Genomic DNA, 23,568 nt, shown 5'->3' on the forward strand with positions numbered 1-23,568 from the left:
TGATAAATTTCACATCCACCTTGCATTCACCCTGCAAGATAATTCAAGAAGAACAATTCTGAAATTGTGCTTTGAGTCTTTGTCTTTGTCTTTTATTAGATTTAGAGTCCTTGGAAAGCTGGCAGAAGGATTTGGTTTTTGGCTGTTGTTTTCTAAAACTGCTCCAGACTTTTACATGCCTATGCCTTTCCTAAATGAAATCGTGACAATAATTGAAAGTTAATATTAAATTGCTGTTTTACTTGTCCCTACAGAATCTGCAAATTGTATTGTCTCAATCAACACTTTTTGTGGAATATAATTAGTGTTGGACCATTGCTCGGAGTGGTTTTTGTCCGTGAGGAACAGTGCAATGATTCAGACTGCCAAAAGTACACTGTGTTTCATTTTGCTAAATACAAAGGCACCAGCAGGAACAAGAGGGAAGAATACCATTTGATTCTCATTCATTCCTTTATTTTTGTCACCTTTTCAATTACTTTAGATCAGAGAGTATAGCTAAGGTTGTTAATTGAAAGTGCTGCAAAAAAAAAAAAAATCAGAAGGAAGCCACAGGTTCTCTAAAATTGCTAGACTAGGACATTACCTCAGGCATGAGTTGTCTTTTAAATTCAGAACAAAAGTTACTTGTCGCAACTGAACAATAATTGTTAATATTTCAGCAGGTCAGACCTTACTATTGGGTAGCTTAAGGGAAGCTCAACTCTATAATAATGCCAAGATGACTGGCTAATATCAACATGCTGAGTAGGATCACATCTGCTCTGTTCTTGGATGAGAGATCCATCAAGTAAACAGTGCTGATGCTTAGATTGGAAGATAGAAACAAAACATCTGGGAACCATGAACTTTTATTTTGTAGCCAAATACACAGAGGTAAGGTGTAGCTGAAAGGGTCTTTGTCTTTTTAAGTCTAGATCTGTGTAAACTAATACATGAATCACAGAAGCCATTTCATACATTCAGGTGGTTCATAATAAAACAAGAATGAACCATTAACTATATCACTTTGTTGCTATATTCACAAAGTGAAGACAAATGTTTGTTTGCATTGCAAAGTCTTTTCTACTCATATCAGCTTTCCATACAACTTAGAACTTTGACAGTCTATGACTGTACATTACACTGGAATCTTCTTCTTTCCCCTCTTATTTCTGAAGCTGGCCAAAGAGGTAGGACAGAACCACTAGGCTTATCTCTGATCTTTTCCATCATATACTTTGTCTGAAACCTAAAATCCTGGGGGACTTTGGATGCATGTGACCTGTAACAAAAGGTTGAGGAGTATTTGCAGGTCCTGTGTATGTTTCAGCTAGGCTGGTGTGAAAAAAAAGAGAAAAAAGAGAGAGGAAATAATACACTCTACCTTTGCTGATCTTTGTGCACTAAAAAAATGGTGCCTAAAAAAATTAAGTTCAGGGAAGGATCTTCTTGCCAGAAGAAGGCAAGTTTCATTTCTCTTTTTCTTCCACCAAAGGCTTCTCTTCACAGTGTGCTTAATTTCATGTAGCTTTCATCCACATTTATTATAAGCTCTTAGAGACTGGTAATAGCAATTCCCTCTTCTTCTTGTTGCCTTTAAACTCATGTTTTTCTCTCCATCTGACAATTTCTCTCTGTCTCTTCCTGGGTCTCCCTGCTTCAGACAGCTCTGAGCAATATACAACAAGAAAACAGAAGGTTACAATCAATCCAATGCAGATAGTCCTCAATTTATAGCAGGTCATTTAGTGACTGCTTGAAATTACAATGGCACTGAACAAAATGACTCATAACTGTTTTTCACAATTATGACTATGGCAGCATCCCCATGGTCACTTGCTCAATATTCAGACGCTTGGCAACTGACTCATATTTATGATGGCTGCAGTGTCCCAGGTTCCTGTAATCTCTTTTTGTGATCTTCTGACAAGCAAAGTCAATGAGGAAGCCAAATTCACTTAACAATCGGGTTACAAACTTAACAACTGTGGAGATTCACTTAACAATTGTGGCAAAAAAAGTCATAAAATGGGGCAAAATTCACTTAACCAATGTCTCACTTAACAACAGAAATGTTGGGTTCAATTGTGGTCATAAGTTGAGGACTACCTATAATGACAAGTGATATGCATTATAGATGTCACTAATCAGCAGTGGTAGACTCTGAAAAACTAGTATCTCCCAAATGCTATTTTCCATCAATATGTTTTTAATTCTTTATGGAAAATCCTCAGAGTGGAGGTAGTTGTATATATATGAAGACAGGTTGTTCTAGGTAGGTTGGATAGGTGCCACTATTGAAAAGGCCCTGTCCCAGGACCCCTGCTGAGGTCCCTTTTGATCAATTGGTGAGTAAGAAAAATGCATAGTCAGAAAATTCCCTAATCTCATCATCGTATATGGAGAGATAAGTAAATATAGAGCCATAATGATTTACATTTTATTTAAAGTTTTTTTCAATAAATATAAGAGCAAATTTTTAAATATGTTTTTATTTGAATTTTTTTTATTATTGTTTTATTATAAAGCTACTATTAATGCCAATTAATATCCAAATAAACAGAAAACATTATCTTAGAAAAAGTTAGGTATAACTTGACAGATTTTTCAAGTGGAATTTGAAAGCGTTATCCTGGGAATATATTATTTGTGTGGCTAAATACCCTTCTGTGGTAAACTGCTCTGGGTATACAGTATATTTGGGAGATTTGTTTTCCTCCATAGGCAGGCTTTATTTACCATATTTTATGCAAATATTGATGGTGCTTATGGAATTTAGTTAAGATTGGGCTGTCTGTCATGAATAATAATAGTATGAATATGTTCATTCTTTGAGGCTGTTATTTAAAAACTGTATAAGGCACACATGTCAGTAAACATGCAGAAATTCATATTATTTGACACATTTCTTTAGCACTCGGCAGGCTGCCTCTTGAGAGCACTTGATTTAGAAATGGCATTGACTTGTATAGCCAAAGTATAATTAACAAACACTCAGCTGTTTGCTTTCTTTCACAGAACATATTCCTAACTGCCAGCCTAATGCATTATAGAAATTGGTGTTTTCTGTGCAGTGAATGGCTACAATCATGAATAACTCAAAAAAGGATTAAGTAGTTTGTTTTACTTTATATTATGAATATACTTCAGAATACTACTAGAAAAGCAGCATCTTCTCTCTACAATATGATGAATATGTATACCACAAGCATAAGATGCACAACGAGAAATTAGATCCCCAGAGTGGCTATTAAAATTCCAATTAAATCCAAATTTGAAATGATATTGCCCTGGTTCAGGTGAAACATCAGAAGAATAGGGAGGGATATCAAACAGTTCACTTCAGGAAGTAGTGCTTCTTTTAAACACATGCATCATTTCTGGGATAAAAGGAGAGCTTCTTATGTAAATCAATAATTGGTTAAAGAAAATAAAACAATAGGAGGTAGATATAGCTTGTGTTGTGTTTCAACAAAGAATTGTATACAATTAAGCTTCCAGAGACCTTTTCTGTATCCTAGAGCTAGATCTCAAATTAGGGCTAAACACATGCAGGAACATTTACTAATAAGCCTAAATTAAACCCTAAACTGATTAAAAACAAACAGATCCCTCAAATTTGGAAAACGTATTTAGATGGCAAGTGCAATTAATGCTTGGAAATAGAAAACAATTTTACAATCATAACACCCCCACCCCAAAGTGCACAGAAGAAGCAGATTGCATAGTGAGATTAGTGATAATAACAACTCTATATAAAAAAATAAAATAAATTAAAATAGAACAAAAATACAGAAAGAGAGAGAGAGAGAGAGAGAGAGAGAGAGAGAGAGAGAGAGAGAGATTGAAAAAGAAGTTCTGTGTCATTAGCTAGCATGAGACTCAGACAAAAGCGCTTCTAATAGGAATTGCAGTAATAGTAACTATCCAACTAAATTCATCAGAATTTTACTATGTGTTTCTCACTTAACTCCAAATATGTTTCTTTGGTCAGAACATGGATGATATGTCTCAAATCTAAACAAGAGCTGGAATCAGAAGAACATGTTTGCCATTGGTTTACATATTTGCAATTGAAAGAAAGATTTAAATTAGATTAAAAAACTATGGATTTGGTTTTGTGAAAAATGAATTAGAATTCCTATTGTGTGGTAGTGATGGACATATTATTGCTAATGTTTATAAACTGTTATTGAAATTGAACTTGGAGAATGTATATATAAAGCATTGTATGATTCAGTGGCCAAAGAACTTTGTATATAATATAGTACTTGAACAATGGGAGAACACATGGATGAATGGTCTAAAATTCACAATAAATTAAAATTTAAAAGAATTTTTTTAATAAGATGATGTATCATTGGTATGTAACACTGGATAAATCAAGAATATATAAAGACCTCAAATGAATGTTTGAAATGTAAATGTACAGTGGACGTGTGACAAAGCAAAGAAGTACTAGGATTCACATCTTAAGAAGTTTCTCAAAGTAAATATAAAGATAAAAACAGAGTTGTTTTTCTTAGGCTTAATGGACCCAGAACTTGAAAAAAAAAATGGAACTTGGATGGTATATATGCTGATGGCAACAAGAATATTTTACGCAGAAAAATGGAAGGATACTTTGATTCCCATAATGGATGAATGGCTGCAAAAGTTGATGGAGTTAGCAGAGATGGCAAAATTGACTGCTTTAATTAAAGAAAAGAACACAGTTAATTTTGGACTTTGTGCTTGAAGTGGAAAAAAATGAAATGAAAAAATAAAATGAAACTTTGATTTTGGATTTTGCTCATTAGATAAGCAAAATGTTGTTGTTACAAGTATATATTATTATATAAAAGTAAAAAGTTGAGGTTTTATATTGCTACCTTATTCTACTGCATAAAAAGGAGTCACAACTCAATGGTTTTCTTTTTCTTTTCCTCCTTATACTGCAACTTTCCCCTTATTTTCCCCTTATTTTCAGATTTCTTTGGACTTCTGTTTTTATGTTTTGATAAATATTTAATAAAATATTTGAATCCGAGAACATGGACGACATTATAGCAGCCAGAATAAAGACATGTAAAATCAAATCTGGCTATTAACAAAGGTATCCCCAAAATGTGGTTTAAAAAAATCATGATGGTAGTTGTGACAGTGCATTTAAAAGTCTGCCTGATTTTCGTGTGTAAGCCTTTGGGGGAAATCACTGTCCAAGGTTACTCTGGAGGATAATTTTATTACTACTTGGGACAAGACTATTGCTTTTTATCTGACCTCCTGCTGCTTTTCTGTCCTACATTCCTAATATCACTCCGAATAGACACAGTTGTGCAAGTTAATAAACAGTCCTTGATCTGGATGAAGAGAATGTCAGGATCTCTTCCATAGTTTTCTCTCCCTGCCTAGTTATCTTCTGCTACATATCAAACATGTTGGTCAAAAACTCCTACTTGACACCTATGCTGATACATATACTGATGAGATTTGAGCTCATAGAGACCAAATAGTAAAACTACCTCAGAATTATAGGGGAAAGCTCAGCAAAACTATTGACCAATTGTGCAGGTATAGTGGAACAGGCAATTCTTTGTTGGAGATTTACAACATCAACAACAACTGATTGTCAATATCATGATGGCATTTTAGAAACATGATTTAGAAAGTTGGGTACAATTCTAGTCACTGCATCCTAAATGGAAGATGACTATAAAGAATTGAAGTCACCAGAAGTTATACAAAAAGCTCATTGAGAAGGTGAAGATTAAAAAGGACAGAGATAGAAGAAAGAAAGCTCCCAAGAAAGTATGCATAGAGATAACCCAGATTGTCAAACTGGTTTAAAGAGGTTAAACTCAAAAGGAAGTCAAGTTTGAGAAGAACAAAAAAGGCTTTGAATGCTTCAAGCTGATAGGCTATTGAAGGATGATGATGATTTGGAAAAACCTTTAAACATTAATGCTGGGAAATGATGGTAATGGATGTTTAGAATAAGATGTACAGTATTCAAAGGCAAAGTTTGCCTGAGTGGACAAGGATTCTTAGCATAAGCATGTATACCATATCTGTACCTGATGACTACTCCATAAAGAAACTCAAATGTTTATTTCCTGAACCCAGATACCTATTGTGTGAATCCACAAAACAACCCCTTGATAGTGAATCCGCTATCAACCCTCATTTGTATAGAATGATTAAAAACAAAGAGATCCCTCACACATGGAAAATGTATTAAAATGGCAAGTACAGTTAATAGTTTGAAATAGGAAACAGACATTATAATGGATGGCCAGAATATTATAGACTGAGCTCACTTCCCTGATCCCTATCATCATTTGTCCTATATAGGCTCAATCTTTCCATTGCAGTGAAAAACTTTCACAATTGCAAGAATTGGAGTACAGTCTCCGATATAATCCCATGGTTTGGATATTTTTTCAAAAACATTTCATTTTCTTATCAAATGTGCTTTGGTGGACCCAGATTTACAGCATCAGTTTCACACATGTGCATCTTTGTTAGAGCTATATTGTACAGCAATACTCAACACAATGTGTTTTTTCTGAGCTAAATCCTCAACAAAGGATCTGCATAGGGCCTTTTTGTATTATAATAAAACACTGCCTATTGAAAAGATAAAGCCTGCGTGCAAAATAAAATGAGTCTAACTTGCACTACTTGGTTTGCTTGGTTATCCAAAGGTTTCACTTTAATGTCAGTACCTCCTTGCCAATATTTCATTCTAATTTTGCTTTGATGGATGAATAAAAGCTGAAATGCTAGCCTCTCTAACTTTCCAAACAGCATCATTTTATTTCTACATCTGCTTCAACATCAAAGTGTGTTGTTTCTGGATTCATTATGCAGATGGTACAAATTAAAATAGGGATCTTTAATCTATTGCTAAGAAGAAAAATGGTAGCTATCCCATATTTCTTGATATGAAAGAAGTAGCCTGAGGCTTTCCAAATAAATCCCTGTAGCTGTAGGGCCTAGTCTCTGCTTTGAGAAACTGCTTTAAAGGAGTAATTTAATGGTTGTCAATTTCAAAATAAGTTCCATTAAATTCAATGGGAGTAAGACCCAGATAAAAGTACACAAGTCAGGCAGCTATAGCTATAGTAAAAAGAGCCTACTTTTCCTTGCCCAATGGAGCTGCAAAGATGGCAACACTCTTAACTAGCCTGACTGTCTATCAGAAGATGGTCTCACTGAGTCCAGTGGAGATTAAGTCCAGATAAATTGACATAAAGATGTAGCCTAAATTGAAGCCAAGTAAATTGACCAGAAGCAGATTCAATTTTATTAAATATCAAAATAGCTTACTATTTCAATTTGTATTCAAAATGCAACTGCCTGTTAGCCTGAAGGAAGGGAACACAAGAATTATTTGAAGAGTCAGATATTTCTGTTTATGTACTGTAAACTGCCAATGTGGATCAGGGTAAACAAACATTATCAAAGACACGTTAAGATAATACAATCACTGGCTGAGGATGTTATTTGAGGGGAAACATTTGTATTCAGTGTTGGATGCTTATATTTTAATGCTTTAATCATTAGTTGTAAACCATCAAGAGAATTGTAAATGGTAATGGAAAAATACGGTAACAAATATATAAACATTATATAAGTAAAGTGTTGTGACTATAGAACAAAGAGGCTTTGGATGATAATTGCGCAGAAGATTTATTTTATAGCATCTTTTGCACTTATCGCAGTACTATGTTTATTTGAAGCATCAGCTCTTGGCAGTACTTGGCCCACTTGGTTTGATCTTGAAAATAAAAAATGTTTTCATCTGATTAGTACTTTGTTGATAGACCACCTTGGGCTATCAATTTCTATGAGAAGATGAAAAAACATCCTCAAAGAAAATATCACTTTTGTTGCCAAGAAAACAGTGTAGATGTGACATGATCATGCATTCATCAGGAGTCAAACCTAACTCAGTGGAAATTTTATCTTATTTACCTAAAAGGTAGACTAGGTTTTTCACCCAATAATTTATTTTAAAATGGGAAGCTCATCTTGTTCTAAATATGGTAATGGAAGCAGTTTTAGGCTTTCCATAAAGAAAATAGCACATTGGGAAAGTTCAGGCTGAATATATGCATTTGTAAAGTTAAATTTAAGAGTGCTTGACTAAGCTTTAGAACAGGGCTCTCCAAATGTGGCAACTTTAAAACTTGTGGACTTCAACTCCCAGAATGGATATCCTTGCCTTAGAAAATCTAATTCATGAATGTGACTGTCTGGATTTGGGCTCCTGCCTTTGTTTTGACAGGTCGTAAAGGGTTGCTGATAGGGACGCGGTGTTTCAGTGACTAAGATGCTGAGCTTGTCGATCGAAAGGTTGGCAGTTCAGTTTTTTGAATCCCTAATGCCGTGTAACGGGGTGAGCTCCCGTTACTTGTCCCAGCTTCTGCCAACCTAGCACATACGAAAGCACATAAAAAATGCAAGTAGAAAAATATGGACCACCTTTGGTGGGAAGGTAACAGTGTTCTGTGCACCTTTGGCATTTAGTCATGCCGGCCACGTGACCACGGAGATATCTTCGGACAACGCTGGCTCTTCAGCTTTGAAACGGAGATGAGCACCACCCCCTAGAGTCAGGAACGATTAGCACATATGTGCAAGGGGAACCTTTACCTTTATCTTTAAAGGGTTGCTGGGACTATGATGGAGGATATCACCAACTTGGATTTTTACCATATTTGATGCTATTGCTTGCAGGTGGGAAACAAAACTTTTTAAGTTAAGTGAATTTTTACTCTTTTTTTTCTCCAGCTTTTCCACAGTTCTAAACACTAGCACACAATGCCTGTAGGAAAAGATAGAAATAGACTCTCTGTTACCACCTTTTTAAAACATCTAATCTAAAACCAAATAGCGAATTATTCAGCGACTGGTTCTACAAAGGTATTGTTATCACATTTTGAAAGGCTATGTTTCTTCCTATAAGGCAATAACATCCTTGCAAGGACATACATCCTCACAAGACACAATGAAGATTTATGTCCCCCCCTCTCTCCATAGTACACATACATACAAAAATACTTAATCTTATCAATTTTTGTAGGGGAGAGGAGGAACACAATGTGCCCACAACCGTCTTTATTTTCAAGCTCCAAAGATTGAGAGAAAACCATGCAGGAAAACAGATGAAGTTTATATTGGGGGGGGGGGTGTAGAATTGCTCAGAAGGGCAGGGAAAGATGTAATCCTTCACAATCTTTATTAGCACCCATTCAATGCCATCACAACAGTTTATAGAGCACCGCAGAGATCCCCCTGGCTACAATGGATATGGGAGCTTTAATGCACCACAAGACAATCCAACATCTGGAGATGCCACCGTCACAGACAGTTTCAGCTCTTCATGATAGGGAATTGACTAGAAGACTTTTGTATGGAGCACAGTGTTGCAATGAGACCAGTTCAGAGAGTGAGAAAGGCTATGAATGAGTTATTTGTACATGCCTGGGGGGGGGGTGTTTAAAGGCAACACCAATGTGAAAAAGGTGTCCATTTCAGATTATCTCAACCAACAGCTTCTCTCCCTTTATGGGTTAAGACAGAGTTGCCCAACCTTTCTGGCTTGCTGGTCCACAAAGGCCCAATATTTGTGGACCAGCAAGCGGGAGGGGGGAACGGGACAGGGGATGGTTCTGCACGAGAGGTTGTGGAAATGGAGCATGTGTGCATATGCTTGCCCACTGCTCACACAAGAGGGAAGCTTTGGGCAGCCCAGTTTTAAACAGCTCATGGCTATTCATCAGTGGTAAGGGGAAAAGAAATGCATTATCTAGAAGACCAAATGCCATCAGAGAAAAGAGAAATAGGGATCTGTGATGCTCAGGAATGGAAAGGTCAAATAGCAACATATCAGCACTATGGAGACAAATAAACCTCTTTGCTTATGTATAAATGCAGGCACACCTGTTCCCACATATAAATCTGTTTTGCAAGTGATTACTCTGCAATTGGTTGCAAAATGAAACAAACTGGTCCCCATAGAGGGAAATACTTTTCAGACACAATGATCTAAAATTAAATTAGCCCTTTTGTATGACAGCTCTTTATATGAAGAATTATTTTTATACTATGTGACAAAGTTACCAGCCATCAAGCAGGCAGACTTAGTTGTTTTTCTTATTTTTAACTGTTACAAAGAGTTTCCGTTGCCATTTTAGATGCAAGAATTGTGTTTACTGATTATCCCTAGCTTGGATTTCTGTACTCACAAAGAAATATGCTTATAAATAGTCCTGCTGGGATACCAGATACTTTTCATCGTTGATAAGGTTTGCTCACTAAAGTTAGAAGCTTTTCTGTATTTCAGTGCAATCCTTTTAGTAGTATCTCCAAAACATTCAATATAATTTCTGTTTATAACTGAAATTCTATGACTACATTAGTGTGTGCATTTCTGTGTGCATATGTTCCTATGTGTGTGTGTGTCAGCCAAGAACAACTGATGGACTTTTGGTCACATGTGATCTCAGCTTAATTTCATGCATATCTTGACTTTATTTGAAAAGCTAAATCGTTTGAGATCACTAGTAAGAATGTTCACCTTTTCCTGCCATCTTGCAACCTGAAGACCAACATGGATGTAGGAAAGAGAAGGAGGAGGATAAGAAAGGAGGCTGGGAATAAAAACAGTGGGAGATGGAGTCACTTTTGACTCTAGCCATATCCACTACTTGCTTTAGCAAGTTCACCACTGCCATGGAACAAAAGAGCAATTCCTGATCTTTGTGGCTCTAGGCTGGAGATGAGTTTGGTTCTGGCATCATTTCTTGCCCGAGCATTACATATTGTCCTTTGCCCCTTGTAAGGACTCAAGGACTTAATAGCATCTTCCGAGGAAATATGATCATTGCCTCTGTTTTCAGCATGGATGTTGTGAATAGCATTGCTTATGTACCCAAAAGGGTTCTACTCAAGCACAAGGTAATAAGCTGTTGATAGATTCAACAGAGACTGTGAGAAATGTGTGTGCATGGTTCAGCATGGAATGTTGACTGTGTCCCTGAAAGAAGTGTGATAATGGATTAGGGGATAGAATTCTTTATTACAGTACTATGTACTGCACATTTCATTGTTAACCAAACTTTGAATGTTATTATGCAGGATGGAAAGATATCCAGCATTACATAGGTCTTCCATTGCATATAATAGAGAAAATTGTAGGCACAGGCAGTTTAAAGGGATTTTTCAAATGCCATCACACCATATTATCCAGGAAAATCTTTGTAATACCAGTGGGGTTTTACAACAGGATTTATTTGATTGAATGTATTCAGCATTTGGTTTTGCAATTTTTACACCAGGTTATGAATATGCAGTCCCATCAGGAGACTCTTTTAAAATGGTAAACGCTGATGATTTAATGGCTTGCAAATTCATTATTTGATACTGCCTGAAATCTATTTGTATATACGAAGAAATTTGGATCCCAAGAAAATGATATATCCCAAGAAAATTCCATTAAGGTCTCATAGTAAGCTCAATGTATTACAAGGGAAATAATTATTATCAAGCATGTAGACTGTACTGAAGCATGACAAATACACTTGGTGCAAGCTGAATGAATAAGTAAAGTTTATTTTAATTAGAAATAGCATTTTAAGCAAGATATGGGGGGGGGAGGATAGTAAGATTTGCTTTCGTTTATACCTGTCATTAAAAAAATCAATTACATTTTTGCTTAGAGAAAGAAGAAGCCCAGCACTTTATGATATTTTTCACTGTTGACTCAAGCTACAAACATCAATTCTCTGTAACAAAGTTTTGACAGTTCATTACCAGCCTGACATTTAATATATTAGCACCCTTTACTTTCTACTAACTGATGTATGCTCGTTGCAATCTATTGCAGCTTGCTATGATGTTTAATTGTGTCATTCTCAAGATCAAAGAAAGATCAGATCTTGGCAAACAACAATATTGTCCTGAGATGGATGAACCTGGTGACATAATTTTATTTGCTACAGTTTCCCTTATTTCTTTTAGCAAGTATCCAAAGACATATGATAATAACTGAAAATAGGAACGGCAAAAGAACCATAGATTATTTTCTTCTCAGATGCTAAAACATGTATAATTGATAGGGTCACTCCAAGTACAGATCCAACTCTTTTTCCAGCTGCCTTTGGACTTCTTACATCTCTCCTTCTAGTTGCTTCTTCTGGCCCTTCTTCCTTTTCTTCTGCAGCAGCTACTGCCAGCTAAATCAGAAAAAGGAATGAATTTCAAAGGTAAAGTTGCAAGGAGGAGGAAGAGGAGGGGAGGAGGAGGAGATGATGATGGATGAGGAGGAAGAGGAGAAGTTGAGACCATCACATTTTGCCCAATCAGTATTCCATAAATCAGGGCTATAATCACAAGCAGCACACTAATCGCTTGAGTTACAACACTACAGATCCCACTGAAAATAGTATGCTGTCTGTGATAGAAAAGAATCACAGATATATCCCAGATGAGAAAAATACTCAAATCACAGTCGGGGTTATCACAATAATATACACATGGCTTCCTTTGAACTGTTCCTTTTTAGGCATCATTAATTCAGAGAATGCAAAATAGAAATCAAATCCTTAAAGGTAACATCCAGGCACTTATTTACATAACAAGCAATAAAAGTCAATTATTTAGAGGTTCTAAAGTGGAGCTATTCACCATTTCATAGGCTGCTTTATTGCTGCTTTTCAGATTTGTTCCTCATCAGCTGGGCCAGAATTTCAGCATTGCTTATGACAACACAGGCTCAGCCTAGAGAAACAATTTTCTTCATAAAAACTCTGACAATAGATTTTATTGTAGCTTGTCGGCAATGGCTGTTCTTTCAATAGAAAGCATGTTGTGGTAAGCGATGAGAAACACAGCCTCAAATGCTTCAGGAGCTGGAGGGTATCCTCAATGATATAAAAACAGTTTGTAAAATCTTTTAAGCTCTTCTTTGGTATCTGAAGTCATCATCTCCAAAATCTTTTCAAAATACACAAGGAAAAATCAAATCAAATCAAATAAAAAAAATCAAATATGACCTCTGCGAAACTGTGCCAGAATACATAATGAAGATATATATATTTGCACACATCTGCAATATTTGTAAGTAGGTGTCTCTGCTCACTTGTAGACCTGTAGGCAAACCTTTTGCACAGAGAAATTTAAAGCTGTTATTTTCTTTCTGAAAGATTGAAAATAAGACTCGCTTACTCTGTTAGGCTGTAGGCTCTCTGGGGAAGTAAAATCCATCTATTGTACATGTGATGGCCGATCCCCGGAATCTCTGTTCCACATTACATTCGTATGTCCCCACTACCGAGACGTAAGATCAAGATTCATTTCTCCTATTTCCCAGAGATTCCCTGGTTCACCCGATCTGTTCAGCCTTTATTTCCTCCAGGACACAGACCCCAATATAACCCCAAAGGTGGCAAATTTTTTTGCTGCAGTCGTGGCTGAAAAAAAATGGGGGAAGAGACGGGTAACCCCTACGGCAGAGGATCACTAGTACTGACAGTACAGATTGTATCTGAGGCAGTAGATGGTGTACTGTCACATGATCTATTCATATTTGTAAAATATACTCCCCTTCTATGTGTATTTTAATTTGGTCTCTGACCGCAATAAAAGCTTACTACTACACTCTGTTAGGCTGGGTTTTTTTGCACTGCTTAGAGCAGGAATCCACAACCCCTGATCCTTGGACCAGCACTGGTCTGCAGCATACCATAACTGGTTCGCACAAACAAGCAAAGCCTCATCAGCAGGCTGCAGGCAGCATATGAAACCATGCCCCCTCCAGTCCATGGAACCATTCCCTGATGCACAAAAGATTGGCGGCCACTGGTTTAGAGGGTTGTGCAGGGGGGCAGGGAGTGGATAGGTTTTTCAGCTAAATTTTGCAAAAAATTAACTTTCAAAAAAGCCACGAGGAAAGAAAGAAAGAAAGAAAGAAAGAAAGAAAGAAAGAAAGAAAGAAAGAAAGAAAGAAAGAAAGAAAGAAAGAAAGAAGCTAGTAGTGTTAAAAAATTTCTTCTTCCTTGTATTAAAGTTAGGATACATGTGCATGATTACAGTTCAATTTTGCAAAATATATTTCTTTAATAATCAGAAAAAAACCAATTTGTAGCTTAAAATTAGTATTATTATTATTTAAAAAATATTAAGTTTTTTTCTGCATTAAAGAAAGTGCATGTTTCCAGTTAAAGTTTGCAAAAATACTGGTAGTCCTAGGTCCATGATGGCGAACCTCTGACAGGTCTGCCAGAGGTGGCACGTAGTACCTTCTCTGATGGCACGCGAGTAGTCACCCCAGTTCAGCTTGTCGTGCATGCGTGCGAACCTCCCGCCGACCAGCTGGTCTTTGGGTCTCTACTGCGCATGCACATGCACGGGGGAGAGGTGCATGCCTGGTGCATGTGCGCATGCGTGGGGCTGAGGTGTGTGCAAGGGGACCACACGCGTATGCATGGGGCAGGGTTCATGTGTAGGGACTATACACACATTGCATTTTGGTGGTTCAGGCGTGTGCGCACGCACTCACACACGCACGCTTTGGGCACTCGGTCTGGAAAAGATTAGTCATCACTGTCCTAGGTACATAATGACAGCTGGGCCGAGAATTGCCCACTGCTAAGCACATTCATAAAGCACAATGTCACAGGACCATGCTGCTTGGCAATGGCAACTCTGGCAGTCCCAGTTGCTGTTGTTAAGTGAGGACCTCCCATGATTGCTACTTCCTGCTGGTTTCCTCATTGATTTTGCTTCTGGGAAGCCAGCAAGGAACAGTGGAATTTCCAATCACATGTCTATGGCTCACTGCGATATCATAATTGCAAGGCAGCTTTTGAGCACCCAGATAGTGATCGCATGACTATGAGGACACTACAACAGCCAGAACTCCAATTACTGGTCATAATTACCACTCATTCAGTGCTGTTATAAATTGGAACAGTTGCTGAATGAGTGGTCATTAAACATAGACCATCTGTATGTATTTTGAACTTTTAGAAAAGCGGATTTTAACTTAAAAAGTTCTCTCTTTTTTGCACTTAAAGTAATGGTTTTAAAAACTCAGCAAAAATAAAACCTTAGTAGTTTTTATTTATTTTGAAAGTGGACAAAATAGACTTACTCCTAATAGAGCTTTTCAGTACAAAAAACTGCCCCTAAATATCCAGAGGTCATAATCATTAACTTTAGGTCTGGCAAGTGTATTTCCTGATGGAACTAGGTGACATATCATATTAGTAAGGTTTGTGATTTGGCATCATTTGCACTCAATGTGTGCTTAGATTGCTCACTTTGATTACATCACTAAAACTTATGATTGGGAGCAGTCCAGATTTGGTTATCAAATAGGTGTCTATATAAATGTTTTAAATAAATAATTAAAAATACTAATAAGGTCCTATTATAAGTTAATGCTCACTATATTTTTTCTTTTGGTGCTTTCAAGTCAGTGTTGACTTATTATGACTGCCTGGACTAGTCTCTGAAGTTTTCTTGGCAAGATTATGGAAGTGGTTTGCCATTGGGTCTTCCCTAGGGCTAAGAGTGAGTGACTGGTGCAAAGTCATCCAGCTGGCTTTATGCCTAAGTGACACTAGTACTCACAGTCAACTCACAGAGTTCAATCCTAGGCAGCAATAGATATTTTATCAGGGCAAAGAGAAATATCTGCTATGAACTCAGCAAGGGCATCTGGCCAGTAAACAGTCAGATCCATTCAGTCTCCTGACTCCACCCTGAGGTAAGGGATTACAGCACGGGTGAAATTCAGCAGGTTCTGACAGGTTCTGGAGAACTGGTAGGAGAACCAGCAAATACCACCTCTGGCTGGCCCCAGAGTGGGGTGGGAATGGAGATATTTTGCACTATCCTTCCCCTGCCATGCCCACCAAGCCAACCCACCAAGCCACACCATGCCTACCAAGTCACGCCCACAGAACCGGTAGTAAAAAAAATTGGATTTCACCATTGGATTACAGGGTTGTAAAAAGAAAAAAAAGTAATAAAATTGTTGATCCCTCAGTGTTAATAAAATCTATGAATGGAATACATTGACCATTCCTATTACCAGAGAGAAAACTGTACAGCACTAATCCAGATCATCATCTTAGCACTGAATGCTTTTCTCTTGACTTATTATAATTCCCTGGTGTATTTCCATGAATGAATGTAAATGCACTTGATTAGAATTGATATAAATTATATATTATGAAGCATAATTACCTGCATAATTTTTTTCTAACTACAGAAATTAAATCACATCACTGTACTTCTGTCATAAAGGTTGCCCACAATATTCATATTCATTTGAAGTCAAGAAACAATTCTCTCTCTCTCTCTCTCTCTCTCTCTCTCTCCCTCTCTCTCTCTCTCTTTCTCTCTCTCTCACACACACACACACACACACACACATACACACGGGTGCCCCTTTCTAGAAGTTGAAATCCCAAAATGGATTCTTATTAGTTCAGCTTCTAATTTAGTAATTGTGTAAATCACTTAATTGGGGGCAGCACATCTACTGCAGATAACCATCATGACTTTTGTCTCACAGAATTTATTCCTCTAGGTAGTTTTCATATGACTGATATAGAACATGGACAACTTTGGAAACTGATGAATCTTCTTATTGTAAAATAACCTTTCTTATTCAAAAGAGCAGCACTTGGCCAAATCATGTATTTTGATCTTTGGCTGGAATTAAGAATCTTTGAACACTAACAAAACATATTGAACTAACATCCCCACCTTGGTTAATTCAAAATTATTATTATATTTTCCTCTTACCACTTTATAAGTATTCAGACTATTAAGGGGAAAATGACTGGAACCTGTAGAGCATAATAACTCCATTTTAAGTGACCTCATTAAAAGAAAAAGTCCATATGGAACAGTCTTTGTTCACTGTTCTTTGGAAAGTGGACATTTATTTTTGTATTGTTTTGTGAAAGGTTCTGGAAATAAAAAAGGAAACAAGGAAACAGCAGCAAATGTCTCCTATTAATCCTTTCCCTGTACTTTTTCCTATTATGTAATGTGTGAAATGCTGTGTTAAATTTCTCCAAAATCCTGAATTCTTGTTTTTTCCCCCCTTTAAGCCTGAAGATACATTCTATTTACATGAAAACCAGCCAGCTATAGGTATTACATTAGGGCACACTTAAACTTTTTATATATTAAAGCTGATTTACACCTCTGCAAAGATTGAAAAATTATTCCACTATTTCCCAAACTTTCTTTATTATTTTGTTTCAAAGTAAGCATTTGTGCTTATTTTCAGAGAAATTATAAAACTGGATGGAAAGCAAAATGGAAAGAAGGAAAGACATAGGAATGGCCCAGCATGACCTCCAAACAACTTAGATAGAATGAACATATGGCTTTAGCTTTTAAGTGCTAAATTCTACCTTCTATATTTTAAAGCATAAACATTCCAAAACACCTTGCAGTAAAAACATAATGGTGCAAATGGTCAAAGATGATAGTAATTAGGAATAGGGTATCCTTTATGGATTTGCTGAGGATGGATAAAACTGAACTGATAATTTCTGAATGTATTAATTAAAAAAGAATATATATGGGGAAAGGGAAGTATGTTACATAACTTGGGATGGTGTAAATAGAATTAACTATGTAACTGCTACAAAGATTGGAACTTCTTTAAAGATTTTCTTTTCTTTTTTTTCTTTGTTAACTTTCTCTTCTACTTTTCTATCTTTTCCATTTTTTTCTCTTATTTTCCTCTTTTTATTCTTTTCTTGTTTTATGTTTTGTAGCTTTTCACTTGTAAAAAAAAAATTCTTCTTACACACACAAAGAGGTATTGAGACACCCAGAGATATATAGGAATAAGGTGTTGGTATCACTTTTGTCTTACGGTCAGTGCTTCTGCTGCCTCATTTCCAGTGCCTCAGAACAATATTGTCACATCTCAACCTTTGGTTTTTCACAAACAAAAAACAGATTCTCCCACTGCTCATTTTCACATTTGAGTCAGTTTAAATAGACCCTGGCTGTGTTCATTTATTAGCAGGATGGGGCGTTGGTCCTACCTGATACGCCCCTTCTCGTTGAGTGGAGACAGCAGCCAGACGTGGGTTGTGCTCATTGGTCAGAGGATGGACTGAGCCTGGAATTCTTTTAAATCCGCCCCCTGTTGCTAGGGCTCCCAGCTTTTGTCGAAGGAAATCCAGACTCGGTGTGTGGAAAGAAAAAGACAGTCAACAATAAATCAATAATACAAATAAACATAGATGACCAGACTGAATTCAGGGTGGGGCTGGCTGCTGTCTCCACTCAACGAGAAGGGGCGTATCAGGTAGGACCAACGCCCCTTCTCCCTTGAGGGTGGAGACAGCAGCCAGACGTGGGACATACCAAAGATCACTGTCCCATATCACGGGCGGGAACAGTCTGGGCAGAACACCCCTCCCAAGCCTCAACACGGTGTAACACCCTCCTCCCAAAATCAGCCTCCGCAGAGGCGAACTTATCCAGTTTATAGTGTCTGATAAAGGGGGAAGGAGATGTCCAAGTCGCCGCCCTGCAGATCTCGTCCAAAGAGGCGTTTGAAGACCAAGCTGCCGTGGTCGCCGCACTTCTGGTAGAATGGGCTGTGACATTGGAAGGAGGAGGCAACGACCGAAGTTCGTATGCAGTCGAGATCGTTGTTCTGATCCAACGCCCCACCGTGGAAGAAGTAACCCGGTGACCTAAAGAAGACGGTAGAAATGAAACAAACAGTGATTCTGTTCGTCGAATAGCCGCCGTCCTCTGGATGTAGAGTTCGAGCGCCCGGCGGACATCCAGGGTGTGTAACCGGCCCTCCAATGGGTTGGAAGGACATGGATAGAAATCTGGAAGAACCAGTTCCTGTAAACGATGAAAGGGAGAGTTAATCTTAGTCACAAATGTAGGATCCAATCTGAGGACCACACGATCCCCATGGAAAACACACAAATCCTCCCTAGTGGAGAGCGCCGCTAGTTCGGAAATTCTGCGCGCTGAAGTGATAGCCACTAAAAAGGCTACTTTGCCGGATAACAGGCGTAAGCTGACAGAAACAAGAGGCTCGTATGGTGATTCCATAAGGGAATCCAACACCAGGGCGAGATCCCAGGAAGGATATTGATGTAGTACGGGCGGACAGAGGTTAGTTGCTCCTCGGAGAAATCGTCAGATCAGTGGCTGCTGGGACAACGAATGAACCGAATTATATGTCAAGATAGAAGAAATAGCTGCCACATGTCTCCGGAGGGTGTTTGGAGACAGCCCTTTGTCCAAACCCGACTGTAGAAAACGAAGGACCTGTAAGATGGAAGCCTGGAGAGGGGAAAACCCTTGAGTCGTACACCAAGAAGAAAAGGACCGCCAAGTAGCGGAATAAATCCGTTGGGTAGATGACCGCTGGGATGCCTGGATGGTATGAATTATGTCAGAAGGGATGCGTTCCCGCTGTAGAGCTTCCCACTCAACCGCCAGGCGGTCAGCTGAAGCCACTGAGGGTCCGGATGTAGAACCGCCCCTTGGCTGAGACAATCTGGAGTACATGGAATCCTCCAAGGAGGGGACACAGAGAGATGCATGAGGTCCGCAAACCACGACCTCCTCGGCCAGTGTGGTGCCACCAGGATGATCTCTGCCTGTTCCAGCAATAGTTTCCGAATTACCCTCGGGATGAGGGGAAATGGAGGGAAGGCGTACAGTAAGGGGGGCGCGCAGGGCATCCACCGCTTCCGCTTGACTGGAAAGAAAACGGGAAAAGAAGCGAGGTAACCTGCTGTTCTGGGGGGAGGCAAACAGATCTATCTGTGGGCTCCCGAAATGTGCAGCTATCCTCTGGAAGAGAAGAGGATGAAGGCTCCATTCCCCATGGTCTATCTGTTGGCGGCTCAACCAGTCTGCTGTCAGGTTTGAGACCCCCGAGATATGGTCCGCCTTCAAGGAGGCCAGATGCTTCTCCGCCCAAAGGCCCAATCTCTTTGCTTCCCACATCAGCGAAACGGACCTGGTGCCCCCCTGGCGATTGACGTGCGCCTTGGCAGAGGTGTTGTCGGTGAGAATCAACACGTGCTCGGACTAAGAAGTTGGAATGCTCGAAGCGCCAGGTAAATCGCTCGCAGCTCCAGCCAATTGATGCTGCGGGTAGATTCCATGTTGGACCACGTCCCCTGCGCGATCTGAGCCCCGCAGTGAGCTCCCCATCCGACCGTACTGGCATCGGTGGTCACTGTTACCCAGTGAGGGTCCAGGAACAGACAGCCTTTGGAGAGCGTTGGAGAGAGCCACCAGCGAAGGGAGGAGAGCACCTCCCTTGGAACTGCCACCTTGGCGAGAGAGGATCCCCTGCCCGTTCTCTGAAAAGGCAAGAGAAACCATTGGAGGTCTCTAAGGTGTAACCTGGCCCAGGGAACAATCGAGATGGCCGAGACCATCTTGCCCAGGAGTTTGGAAAGAAATAAAGGGGAAGCCCTCTTATCCCTCAGGATCTTAGATACCATGGATCTCAACGCGGCCTGCCGATCCGGGGAGAGAAAAACTCTACCCTGCTCCGAATCAATAATGGCTCCCAAATGCAGGATCCTGGTCGAGGGATTTAGGTGGCTTTTCTCTACATTAACAGAGAAGCCGTGCGACGCTAGTGTCTGAATTGTAAGGCGGAGATCAGACATGGCCTGCTGATAGGAAGATGACATAAGGAGGATGTCATCCAGGTAACACTGGAGACAAATGGCTTGAAGCCTGAGGTGAGCCGCCAAGGCTGCCAAAATCTTAGTGAAGCTACGGGGAGCCGAGGAAAGGCCAAAGGGTAAGGCTGTGTACTGGTAGTGAACACCAGCATAACAAAAACGGAGGAACTTCCTATGGGAAGGGCGAATGGGGACATGGAGGTAAGCCTCCGTGAGATCTATTGAGCAGAGGAGATCGCCCCTCCGTACACCGTCTAAGATTGAACGCAAGGATTGCATTTTGAACCTTCGATAGATTACAAACCGGTTCAAACGTTTAAGGTCCAGAATAGGTCTCCACCCACCCGATGACTTAGGGACTAAGAAGACCAGAGAGTAAAACCCCTGTCCCTCCTGATCACAAGGTACACGTTGGATGGCCTTGATGGCCAACAGGTGATTGATAGCCGCATCCATGAGGGATCTACGCTCGGCTATCTGGGACAGGGGACAGCGAATAAAGGACAAAGGGGGGGTGGAAACAAATTCAATGGCCAAACCCGATGAAATGGAGGCCAGGACCCAGCAATCCGAAGTAGTACTCTCCCAAATGTTGGCGAAGAGGCCCAATCTTCCGCCAATGGGAGGACCGCAGGTACTACTAACGACGGCGACGGATGGAACGACCTCCTCCCCCTCGAAAGGGCCGCCGGGAACCAAAAGCCCTCCCCCTGGGCGGTCTGTCCTGGAAATTCCTCTGCCTGGGACCTAGATATCCCATATGGAAGTTACCCATAGGACAGGAGGAGCCCAAACCGCCCTCCGAAGACCTCATTGGGGGGCGAGGACCATAAGGAGAGAAGCGGGGTTCCCCTCTCCGAAAAACAACCGGTAAGATCTTTCGTTTGTCCTTAGTCTCAATAAGAAACTTGTCCAAGGCATCCCCGAACAACTTGGTGCCCGAAAAGGGGACAGAGGCTAGGCGCCACTTGTGTCTGGCATCTGCCTGCCAGTGACGAAGCCAGACCAAGCGACGAGCGGCAACAGCAGAGGCCATGGATTTTGCAGCAAACCTCATAGCGTTTAGGGTGGCATCCGCAGAAAATTGCACCGCAGCAACAATCTTGTTGAGGTCTTGTTTCAACCTCGAGTCCTCAGAGGCCATCTTATCTTGTAGCTGGCGAAGCCAGAGAAGCGTGGTGCAATTGAAGAAAGAGGCCATGGCCGCCGATTTAATGGCCCATGCTGCCCCTAGGTGGGCCCTCTGCAGGACTTGTTCAGCTCTGCGTTCTTCTGGCCTTAGACCTTCCTCCGGATCCCCTGGCAGAGAGGACGCTGAAAGCAAAGCTGCCACCGGGGCGTCAATAGTAGGTATCTGCAGCAGGGAATCAAGGTCTGGGGACACAATGAAATTTTTCTTGTCCATAGAGGACGGTACAGGAATTGAAGATGGCGCAGACCATTGTTTATGTATGACCTCCAAAAAGAGAGGAGGGGTAGGTATTGCTGTTACCGGTTTAGGTTGCTCAGCAAACAACGGGTTTAAGGAACCTACCGCAGAGGCAGGTTCCGGGGGGCCAGAGGGACCCAATTGGGCCGCATTCACCGCCTTGAACAATAGACTTAAATAAGGCCTGGGGGAACAAGCCCGTAAAGGCGGGCTGATCTGGAGGTAAGCCCTCATCCTCCGATAAGTCTGGCTCTAGGTCCCCCCCCTGAATGGAGTGTTCACTGACACAGGAGATAGCCGGGGAATCTGATCCCGCTAGCGAAATTGCATCCTCCATATTAAAATCGTCTACAGGCTCCTCATCAGCCTCAAGGACGGACTGGGTGGGGGGAGGATTATGAGCCGGAAAACCTCGCTCCGCCAAAGATTGCTGCACAGCCACAGAAATCATGCGCTGAATGTCCTCAGGACGCCAATTAACCTGCGTTTGGTCGCCAGCCGGTCCGACCTCTGTAGAGGTTCGGACCGGAACAGAAATTGGAGGAGCCTGAAGCCCCGAAGGAATGGGAGCGTAAGACTCCACCAGAGGAACCATGACTCTGGGCGAAGAAGAACCCCACATATCAGTGGGTTCAGCAGACAATTGGAAGTCCTGGAGAGACACTTGATCAGAAGTGGCAGAGGACACCCGTCTGGGTTCGCTAGAAGTAGCCCTGGGCCCCTTGGGGTGCACCAGGTCTAATGCAGAAGACTTCCTACATTGATTGGTAGGAGGCTTGTCCTGCTCAATCCCCTTAGTGGGAGGCTTGGCCGAACCCTTAGAACCGGTGGCCGGGGCAAGCACCTTGTGCGCCTGTGCGTGGCACTCTTTGGTTGTGGCCACAGACTGAGCCCGCACTGTGGCCCTACGGCCATGCTTAGATTTAGTCAAGGATTTGGGCATAATGAGCCTAATGCTAAATGAGCTACCAGGTAATTAATTAAGGCTGGTAGCTTTGGGGTGTTCAGAAAAAAATTTCCTCTGGCTGGTAAATGGATGGCAGGGAAGATGCCACAGATGACAAGGGCACAGTAAATCAGACTGGAGGCCCTCAGATATCGCCGGTAATTTGGCGCCTCAAATGGCGCGGGCGCGAAGGGAGAGAGAAGAGAAATACTCCTCAATGCCTATTAAAGCTCTCCCTAGTGGACCTGGGCAGCGCCCTAGAGCCTCGCAAACCTCCCAGCTGAATCAGCCACAAACAGGGCGTGCAGCCCTAGCCCAAGAGCCGGCGAGAAAAAAACCCCAGCGAAAAAAGTGCCCAGCAGCTGAAACTAATTAACGCTGGGCGCCGAATACACAAAGGAAGCGCGAGGCTCCACTGCTATGTCAGCGCCTCGTAGTTAAGTGCGAGGCTAGCGAGGCGAGGCTCTGGATAGTTTACAGGGCTGACAAAGTCCTCTAAGCCC

At 40.6% G+C, this 23,568-nt stretch overlaps 1 pseudogene; it reads right to left on the minus strand.

Annotated features, from left to right (window-relative positions):
- Positions 1–20,079: 20,079 nt before the first annotated feature.
- On the minus strand, positions 20,080–23,062 carry LOC148112911 (uncharacterized; annotated as a pseudogene).
- Positions 23,063–23,568: the final 506 nt, after the last annotated feature.

This window comes from Pantherophis guttatus, chromosome 7, assembly GCF_059756535.1.
Source record: "Pantherophis guttatus breed Tessera chromosome 7, ASM5975653v1, whole genome shotgun sequence".
Lineage (NCBI taxonomy): Eukaryota > Metazoa > Chordata > Lepidosauria > Squamata > Colubridae > Pantherophis > Pantherophis guttatus.